Consider the following 9,461-nt stretch of genomic DNA (forward strand, 5'->3'; position numbering starts at 1 on the left):
TTTAAAATAATTTCCACAAAATAGGCTATTAGGAAAAAGTGAAAAGAAATCCCATAGTTAAATATCAAGCCCAAGGCCATATATAATGGAATAAGTGTTAAAACAAACCATCGTAATACCCTGACCGAAACCCCCAGTCAAGAATTTTTAGAAAAATGATAAATTTAAAATCTGATATCCATAAATTATTTTATTAAAAAAAATATTCCGTGTTTTAATTAAAGTGTGAAGAATTTCTTTCTGAAGAGTTGGTCCGGAATTGGATTTTAGCCTTGACCCTGACGCTTTTCCAAAAAGAATTCATCTTGTCACTTTGTGCTCTAATAAATTGTTTATAACAAATAATAGTGTTTTTAATAGTAAAAATAGCAATATCTATTTTATTGTAAATGTCCAATGTGTTTGTTTATTTATAATGTTTAAGTTTAGGAGAGACCTGTTGTAATTTATAAAAATGCTATTTTGATTAAAATATTTACTAGTATTGTAATACTATATTGCTGTTAAATTTATATTATAGGGCCTACTGTAGTCTTAAAATAGTCCATTGGCTTAGTTTATATTTATGTAAACAATGGCTTGTGTGTAGAAATATTAATCTCATAGTTACATGACTTGCCTATGTATTCTATGGAATATCTTGTGGTGAATAAAGATTCTATTCTATTCTATTCTATTCTATTCTCTGTCATTTACAAAGAGGAGAAAAAATACAGGACCAAGGACCGATCCCTGGGGCACCCCGGTTCTGACAATTAGTTCTTGAGAAAGTTTTTTTTTTAGCAGTCCGTCAGCAATCCATATAGGGAATCTCAACCATCTGTTTTCGACCAGTCACATAAGAATGTATCCATTCAAACACATTGCCTCTCAGCCCAAGATACTCCAGTTTTCCTCAAAAGCAAAGTATGATCTACCACATCGAAGGCTTTAGATAGGTCTAAAAAGAGCCCATGCACATGTTCCTTGTTATCTAGAGCCTTTGTTTATGTCTGATATAAGACTAAACATTGCGTTTGTTGTAGACAGACCCTCTCTAAAGCCATACTGATGTGCATAAAGAATATTGTTTGTGAAATCAGAAAAGAAGATAACCTTGCAAGAAAGAGCTTCTCGAATACCTTTTGAAAACGTGGATAAAATAGCTATAGGACGAAAGTTATTTATGTCATGATCACTGCCATTCTTTTTATAGAGGGGTTTTTAACGATAGATAATTTAAGAGCTGTAGGGAATATTCCCTCCTCAAAAGAGCAATTAATCAAATATGTCAGTGGCCCAACAAGAAGATCAGCACAAATTCTTCAAGAGATTAGATGATATTCCATCAAATCCCGCAGAGCTACCAGGCTTCAGCGATTTGATTACTTTAAGGACTTCTCCTTGATTTGCAGGAAAAAGAACCATCGACGAACACACTCTTTCAGCTGGGGAATAACGATAAGACATAGACCCAGATGAGTCCAGCATGACTTTTACACTCTTTTTGCCCACCTCAATGAAGAACGTGTTTGAATCTGTCTGACACAGCCACTGGGTCCCTCAACAGTTTTACCCTGCTCGTCTTTAACAAAAAGTTCTTTGAAAGCCTTTAACTCTTTTTCCAGGAATCATGTCATTAACAATATTCCAAGATGCTTTTTGTTTGTTGGGGCTTTTTGTAAATGGCTAGTAATTGCAGCAGCCTTGGCAGAGTGGACACGTCTTCTAAATTCCTTTCTAAAGATCAATGAAAGATCTCTTGAGGGGATGAGTTTGAGTCTAAATCCCTAGACAATGAGTAGAGGAATAACATTCTATCATGGAGGTTCTTAAGATCCTCCATCAAGTTTTATCCTGCCACAATATTTCCTTGTCCTAACTTTGGATGTTTTTTCTGGGAAGGCAATGCTGAAGCTGAACTCCACAGCAGATAGGAAACCATCAAACTTCTCGCTCACATCCCTTCCAGCCACCATTTCTTTCCAGGATTCTCTTCGAAGAAGATTTGTGAAGATGCTGATGTTATTACTGGAAAAGAATCTACAGGTTTTAAAACTTTAAATTAGTGTGCTGAGGTGAAACCGATAAAGAGATGCTCTCCAATTGTGCGTGATGATCAGAAATCCCAGTGACAAGGACAGTGGATGAAGCCTGCTGTCTAGGGATATATTGTAAATATGTTGTCGATAAGAGAGCATGAACCGCCGTATTCTCTAGTGAACGAAGTAATTTCACTATAAAGGCCAAAAGATGAAGACAATGTTCCACAACCCTATCCAGCACTCCCTCCCCGCCGACAACTGAAAAATCCACATTGAAATCTCCGGTCAAAAACCATCCACTCACCGCGCGCCGATTTACATGCTCCAAACAACGCTGCACATGACAGCAGAAAAGAATCATAATCAGCAGAGCCTCCACCGGGAGGTCTGTACAGACAGATCACCACTGAAGCGTGACGACCGATCCCAATCCTCACTGCAGACAACTCGCACACACCCTCAACAGCAAAACCCGACACATCAAGCGGTGATACCTTGCACGAATCACGTGTTTAAGATACAAACACCTCCCCTCTCCATATTGGCTCTACAAAATCCACCAGAGACACTATATCCAGGGAGACAAAATGAATCAAAGTTCCGATTTTTTTAGGAAGTGCTCAGATAAGCATAGAATCTCCTGGAGAGTAGAGTTCCAGCAATACTTCAATCTGGCACAGCTTGCTCTTCAATCCCTGAACGTTCTGGTGAATGATTCTGAAAGCATATAGAAGGATTACTTAGGTCACCATTTCGTTTGCAGCACTCTTCTCTAAAAAAGGCTTGTCGGTTTCTGGATTGGGATGCGAGGGAGAGGCAAGGTATCCGAGTCATGGGAAAGCCAGCTGGGGGGAGCTGGCCGAGGGGAGACAAGAGTTCTGGCCACTAATTGATACCGGAGTAGGGAGAGGCTGGGATACAACCTGACATTGAGTTGAATGTAAAGCATCTTGAGTACCCACATGTGTGGCAACAGAGGAAGTGGAGAAGCCCAGCTCAAGGACCTCTTGGATAGATTTGAAAAAGAAGCTGGACGAACACTCTTTTACCAGTCAAATTGAAGTGTAGGCCCATTCTAGAGTAATAGGATGGTCCTCTGATAGGAGTGAGGGATAAGAAAGTTATAGTTTTTTTCAGGGAGGAGACAAAGGTTCTGAATCTGGGTGTTTAGAGATGAAATTAGATCATTCAAAGAAGGCTTATCATGTCTATATGGTAAACCCACTAAGACAATGTTAGTCTTTTCAGCCACCTTTAACATAGATTTGACACAGTCAAGGAGCCCAACGATATTTGTCTCTACATCATTTGTTCCTGCAAATAATATCAGGAAGTCATTAAAATCCATATCATCAGACACCCTGTCTATCTCCTCAATAACATCACACATCCTACCACTGGGCTTAACATAGCATAACAAATCAACAACATCATACAATCTGTCGTGTAAACAAGCCACTCAAAGAGCGACCATGGCTGTCTGAGAGGACTCTGATTTTTCGTCTCACATTAAGATTAGATGTCAACTTGAGGCCAGCTGGTACAGAGAGAAAAGATTTATTAGAGATAGGCCTTTCAGTGGATGACCTTAGGTTTAGTTTTTAGTAAGAAGAGGCTTAGCCCCAGCATCAGTCTGTAAGGAAAAAGAGTTTCAACCCTTGGACTGGGTTCCGAGAGTACCTGTGGCTGTTAACAACTTTTGTGGTTACTAGTACCAGCCTTAGACATGCTTTTTCTGACTTTGGTTCGAGTGTTTAATCCATTTACCAGAAGGGTTTTTGAAAGCATGTTGCAGAGTTCAGATCAGAGTCCTTAAGCTCAGCCAATACATCAAATCCATTACTAATGTTTACAGTAGGCTTAGTTACAGAGAGTGCATTACTAGATGTCTTATGACGTTTCCCTTTACCCTGCACCACAGTCCACAACGGCACCATATTATGGTCCACCTCAGTCAGGTCCGTCTGGCTTTGAAACAGTTTCTACATGTTTTGAGACTTAGCACTGGATTTTTTGGGTTGCTGGATGGTTTTACAAATAGAGGGTGGGTCACTGATGGGCTTAGGAGATAGCAAGCCAACAAACCAATCTCTGAGTGACAAGCCATCATACAAACGGGTTTTACAATAGCCCTCAACAATGAGTTTAACGTTTGTTAGGACATTAATACCACACTCAAAGCTATTCAGCTTGCTTAAAGCATGGCATTTCAATCAGATTGTACCCAATTTTTAGCTCTTGACAAAAAATATTTCTGCACTTCTCAAATTCATACCAGTAACAGAATCAAAATGGAGAGCACATTGGCCGAGCCTATCAAGAACTAAAAGGCTCCAATGCGATCCCCGGAAGTCCTCCTTGCTAGCATCCAGGCTATCGCTAATACAACAGAAAGCAAATCTAAAACTAGAGAACTTAATAAATTCAAGTTCATGGTCCATATCTTTCTGGACTCCCTGCTTGATGAATTGAGTTATGGCTGGTCCGAGAAAAAGCACCAAGTTCTGGAGAGCAGGATCATTCCCAAAGGAGTTGGAGGTACCCATCAATGATCGAATCACCAATCCATAAGTCCTTGGTTGAGGGGGTAATGGTTCCTCGGATTAGGGCTGGACCTGCTGAATCTCGTTGTCAATGGTCTGGGTTGAGACAGAAGAGTCGACTCTTGAAGAGAGGAAATCATCAAGTTGACTTCTCAAAACTTGTTTTTTCCTTCAAAAGTTTAGTGGCATCCGATTTTAGGCAGGCAACCCTGATCGTTCAGGACCCTAAGCTCATCCTCAAGTTCAAGCCGTTGGAAGTCAGAAGTAGTTCTTGAGAGCTTAAGATCGTCCCACCAATTTTAAAAGGGTTTCGTATACCAGCCCTCAACTCGCTCACCAGAAGATTGAGCGAGGCTATCTTCTCAGTGTACTTGTCTTCGATAGATTCCCCCTCCATCAGAGAATAGCTGTTTCTAAGAACATGCAGTTCCTGCTTCAAGCTCTCATTTTCTGCAGTGACATTAAGCAGTTTCAGGCATTGAGTCATTAGAGCTGACAATCAAAGAGTTCCCCTCAGAGACCCACGACACAAGGAAGACTGTCAGAAGAAGAGCAAACAAAATCTGGTATCTCCGGAGGTGTTATATATTCGATTGTTCAGGCTTATCTCCAGTTGGTTTGGTAGAGACACCATTACAATAGTTTTCAGCCTCCGTTAGAGCGGCATTAAATGGCTTATTTCTAGCTTTCGGAATGCCCATAAAGATGCCTAGTTCCATCGAAAGAAAACATACAGCGTGAGCTGCAGGTTGCAGACTTCTCCCTTCTCCCGTTCCAAAGAATTCAACCTCATATCGTGAATTTCCTCTGTCTGTCGCAACACAGTCAGCAACTCTGGCGGGCCAATGGGGATAACCCTTGATCTTGACGAAAACAATTTCTCCGGTGGTAAAGGAGACAAACAGGATTAATGTTCATCGTGAATTGAGTGCCCAAAGTATAATAATAAATAAATACTGTCAGTTACAAGAACAGAACAATTCCATGGAAGTATCCATAAAATTATTTTAATGTCCAAGTGACAATAAATAAGAGTATTTTATTTATGAAGAAAAAAAAATGCAGGTATTATCTTATAAATAAAAATGAATGTCGAAATGTGTTGGTAAGCGCTAAACTCGATAACGGGTGGACGGATTCGGTTAATTCTTTTTGTAAAATGTTCATTGAAATCCGAGGAAGGTTTTTATGAAGAAAAAGTTAAGAAAATATATCTGGAATATTTTGGAATTCAGGAAAAATTGTAGTTTGTGTTACGTTTCATAATTAAAATTAAACTGGCACTAAACAGCTGTTGACAGCTATAGTTCGACAAACTTTCTGAAACATCTGCTTACATTTAAATGTTACCAGTAATAAATAAACAGTGCGTGATCGTGTAATGCAGATAGTAAATAAAACATTAATATATCTGTGACCTAATCTATTGAGTTTGCTTTTGTCAACTGATACACGAAACAAATTCGTATATCGTGTTTTTTTGTGCAGAGTGTTTACTTAGTTAGTGTTTGTTTAGTTCGTGATTATTGAAAAAATAATTTATATTTGATATGCCTCCTATAAGATGAAGCAATTTAGGTAGAAGAACCAGAAATGCTACAAACCAAGCTAATTACCGATCTAATCGTACTGCACAAGAACGTAACGACGGAAATGAACGTGAAAGAATTCGGATATTACAAACGCGTGAATCGCGCGAGCGCGACATTCAACTAATAATCGCGCAAGTTTGAATCGAGCTGCTTTCAGTTACGATGTGTCAATTGACTACAGTAACTACCAATGTGTTGTTATTGGTTCTATGAACTCGGTTTGCTCACACTGTAAGGCATTAAAATACAAAAACGAAGCCAATGGATTGTGTTGCGCAAATGGTAAAGTAAAATTGATACCATTGGATCCACCACCAGAACCATTGTACTCATTGGTTTCAGGAATAGGAACAGATTCTATACACTTTTTGACACATATCCAACAATAATAACAATTGCTTTCAAATGACTTCATTTGGGGACAACAAATGTAGTTCGGGAAAATTTTATGCCAACTTTCAAGGTATGTATTATAGCAGTTTACTCATAATTATTTTAGCGAACAAAATTTTCTGTCACCAAAAGTTAAGATGTGTCACTAATCTTTTAATTTCTTAATCACTTATATATCACTTAGTCATCATATTATATGGTGATTCAGTTTCAGTGACACTTTTATTATATTTTTATATTTGATAGATATTAGTTTAAAACTAAATATATACTTTTTAAGATAAAATATTATTTAAGTTTGATCACTGACAATCCATTAATTTATACCACATCATAATATTTTTTTTTTATTTACAGATACAAGGGCAAATATATCACAGAGCAGGTTCAATGTTACCAGTGTCAGATAGCGACAACAAATTCCTGCAAATTTATTTTATGGGCAATTCACCACAAGAAATTGATCTGCGTTGTGCACATAACAATTTAGTAAAGAGGTCTATTGTAGAACAATTACAAACTTTATTTCATCAACACAATCAATTGATTATATTGTTTAAAACTGCCCTGGATCTGATGCCATCCGATAATCACAAAATTGTAATCAGAGCTGATAAAACACCTGCAGGTCAACATACAAGACGTTTTAATGCACCAACTATTGATGAAGTTTGCTATCGTTGTAGTTGGAGAAAACTTGGAATCCCGTGATATTGTTTTACATCGTCGGAATGATCAATTACAACGTATAAAGGAAACACACACCGCTCATATGAATGCACTGCAATATCCCATTATATTTTTGGCAAGGTGAAGATGGCTACGATTTCTCAATAAAAATGATAAATCCCATTACAGGTAACTAAAATATTAGTTTAGCTATGGCGATAATATCTCAGTCATTATATTATATATATTTTAATTTTATATTTGAATGTTATTAAAACAAAATATATTTACAGGTTCTGAAACCAACAAAAAAATAAGTTCAATGAACTATTATTCATACCGCCTAATGATTCGGGAAAATGAGAGAAAATCACATATTGAAATGTCCGGCGATTATATCACAAATATGTTGTTGACATGTATGTTAAAATTGAAACGGAGAGATTAACATTCATCAGGTTGAATCAAACCAAACTCCGATCTGAAGAGTATATTCACCTTCGAGATGCGATTAATACTGATGGAAATGCACAGAATGTCGGTCGGATGACTATTCTTCCAGCAACATACATCGGAAGCCCTCGGCATATGCACGAATATGCTCAAGATGCCATGTCGTATGTTCGTCATTATGGTACAGCAGATTTGTTTCATCACATTTACATGCAATCCGCAATGGATAGAAATCAAGCAGGAGTTTATTCCCTGGGCAATCACCCATTGATCGTCATGATATTACAGCCAGAGTCTTTAGACAAAAATTGAAATCTTTAATGGATTTCATCGTAAAACATAATGTGTTTGGTGAGACACGCTGCTGGATGTATTCTGTGGAGTGGCAGAAACGAGGAATTGCCACATGCACACATTTTGATTTGGTTGGTTGAAAAGATAAGGCCAAATGAAGTTTGATGCAGTGATATCAGCTGAAATCCCTAATGTACAAGTAGATCCTGGATTGCATGAGGTAGTTATCAAAAACATGATACATGGTCCCTGTGGAACTCTTAATAATCAAAATTCACCGTGTATGATGGATGGTAAATGTTCAAAACGATATCCACGGACATTAATATCGGAAACAATTACTGGTAATGACGGTTATCCATTGTAATCGTCGCAGATCGACAGCAGACAATGGAAAATCAACAATTGTCAAATTAAATCAACAAGATATTGAAATAGATAATCGTTGGATTGTTCCATATTCACCCATTTTATCAAAGACATTCAAAGCACACATCAACGTTGAATCTTGCCATTCAGTGAAATCTATTAAATACATTTTGCAAATATGTAACCAAAGGGAGTGATATGGCTGTGATTGGAATTGGTGCAGAGAATTCCAATGATGAAGTTACCCAATACCAAATGGGCCGCTATGTCAGTAGTAATGAAGCAGTTTTGGCGAATATTTTCTTTTCCTATTCATGAGAGACACCCTTCTGTTGTTCACTTAGCTGTGCATTTAGAAAAATGGACAAAGAGTGTATTTTACAGCACAGAACGCAGTACAAAGAGCTGCTCAGCCACCATCTACTACATTAACCAGTTTTTTTTGAGACATGCCAAAACGATGATTTCGCACAAACATTGCTATATTCTGAAATGCCAAATATTATACCTGGAATCAATCCTCAAGGAGATTTATACGACGGAAACAAGGAAAACCAGTTCCCAGGATATACAGATGTATATTCCACCGATGCGATTGGCCGGATTTATTCAGTACATCCAAGCAATGATGAATGTTTTTATTTACGACTGCTATTAGTCAATGTACGTGGCCCAACATCATTCCAACAGTTACGAACTGTTGATGGTGAATTGTGTGGATCCTACAGAGAAGCCTGTCAACGTTTGCAATTGCTTGAAAATGACGCTCATTGGGATCAAACTCTCAATGATGCTGTAATACCATCACACGCTCATCAAATACGAACATTGTTTTCTATAATCATATCTACATGCTTCCCATCAAACCCAATTGATTTGTGGATCAAGTACAAAGATTATATGTGTGATGATATTTTGTATCAAATACGGAATAGAATGGGAAATCCAAATATACAAATCAGTGAAGAAATTTACAATGAAGCATTGATTTCAATTGAGGACATGTGCTTGATAATGTCAAACAAACTATTAATTCAATTAGGCCTGACCGCGCCCAATCGTCCAATGCATGACGCTTTTAACCAAGAGTTGCATCGAGAAAAACTGTATGATTTCAACGCTTT

This window comes from Homalodisca vitripennis, unplaced genomic scaffold (assembly GCF_021130785.1).
Source record: "Homalodisca vitripennis isolate AUS2020 unplaced genomic scaffold, UT_GWSS_2.1 ScUCBcl_7526;HRSCAF=15260, whole genome shotgun sequence".
Taxonomy (NCBI): domain Eukaryota; kingdom Metazoa; phylum Arthropoda; class Insecta; order Hemiptera; family Cicadellidae; genus Homalodisca; species Homalodisca vitripennis.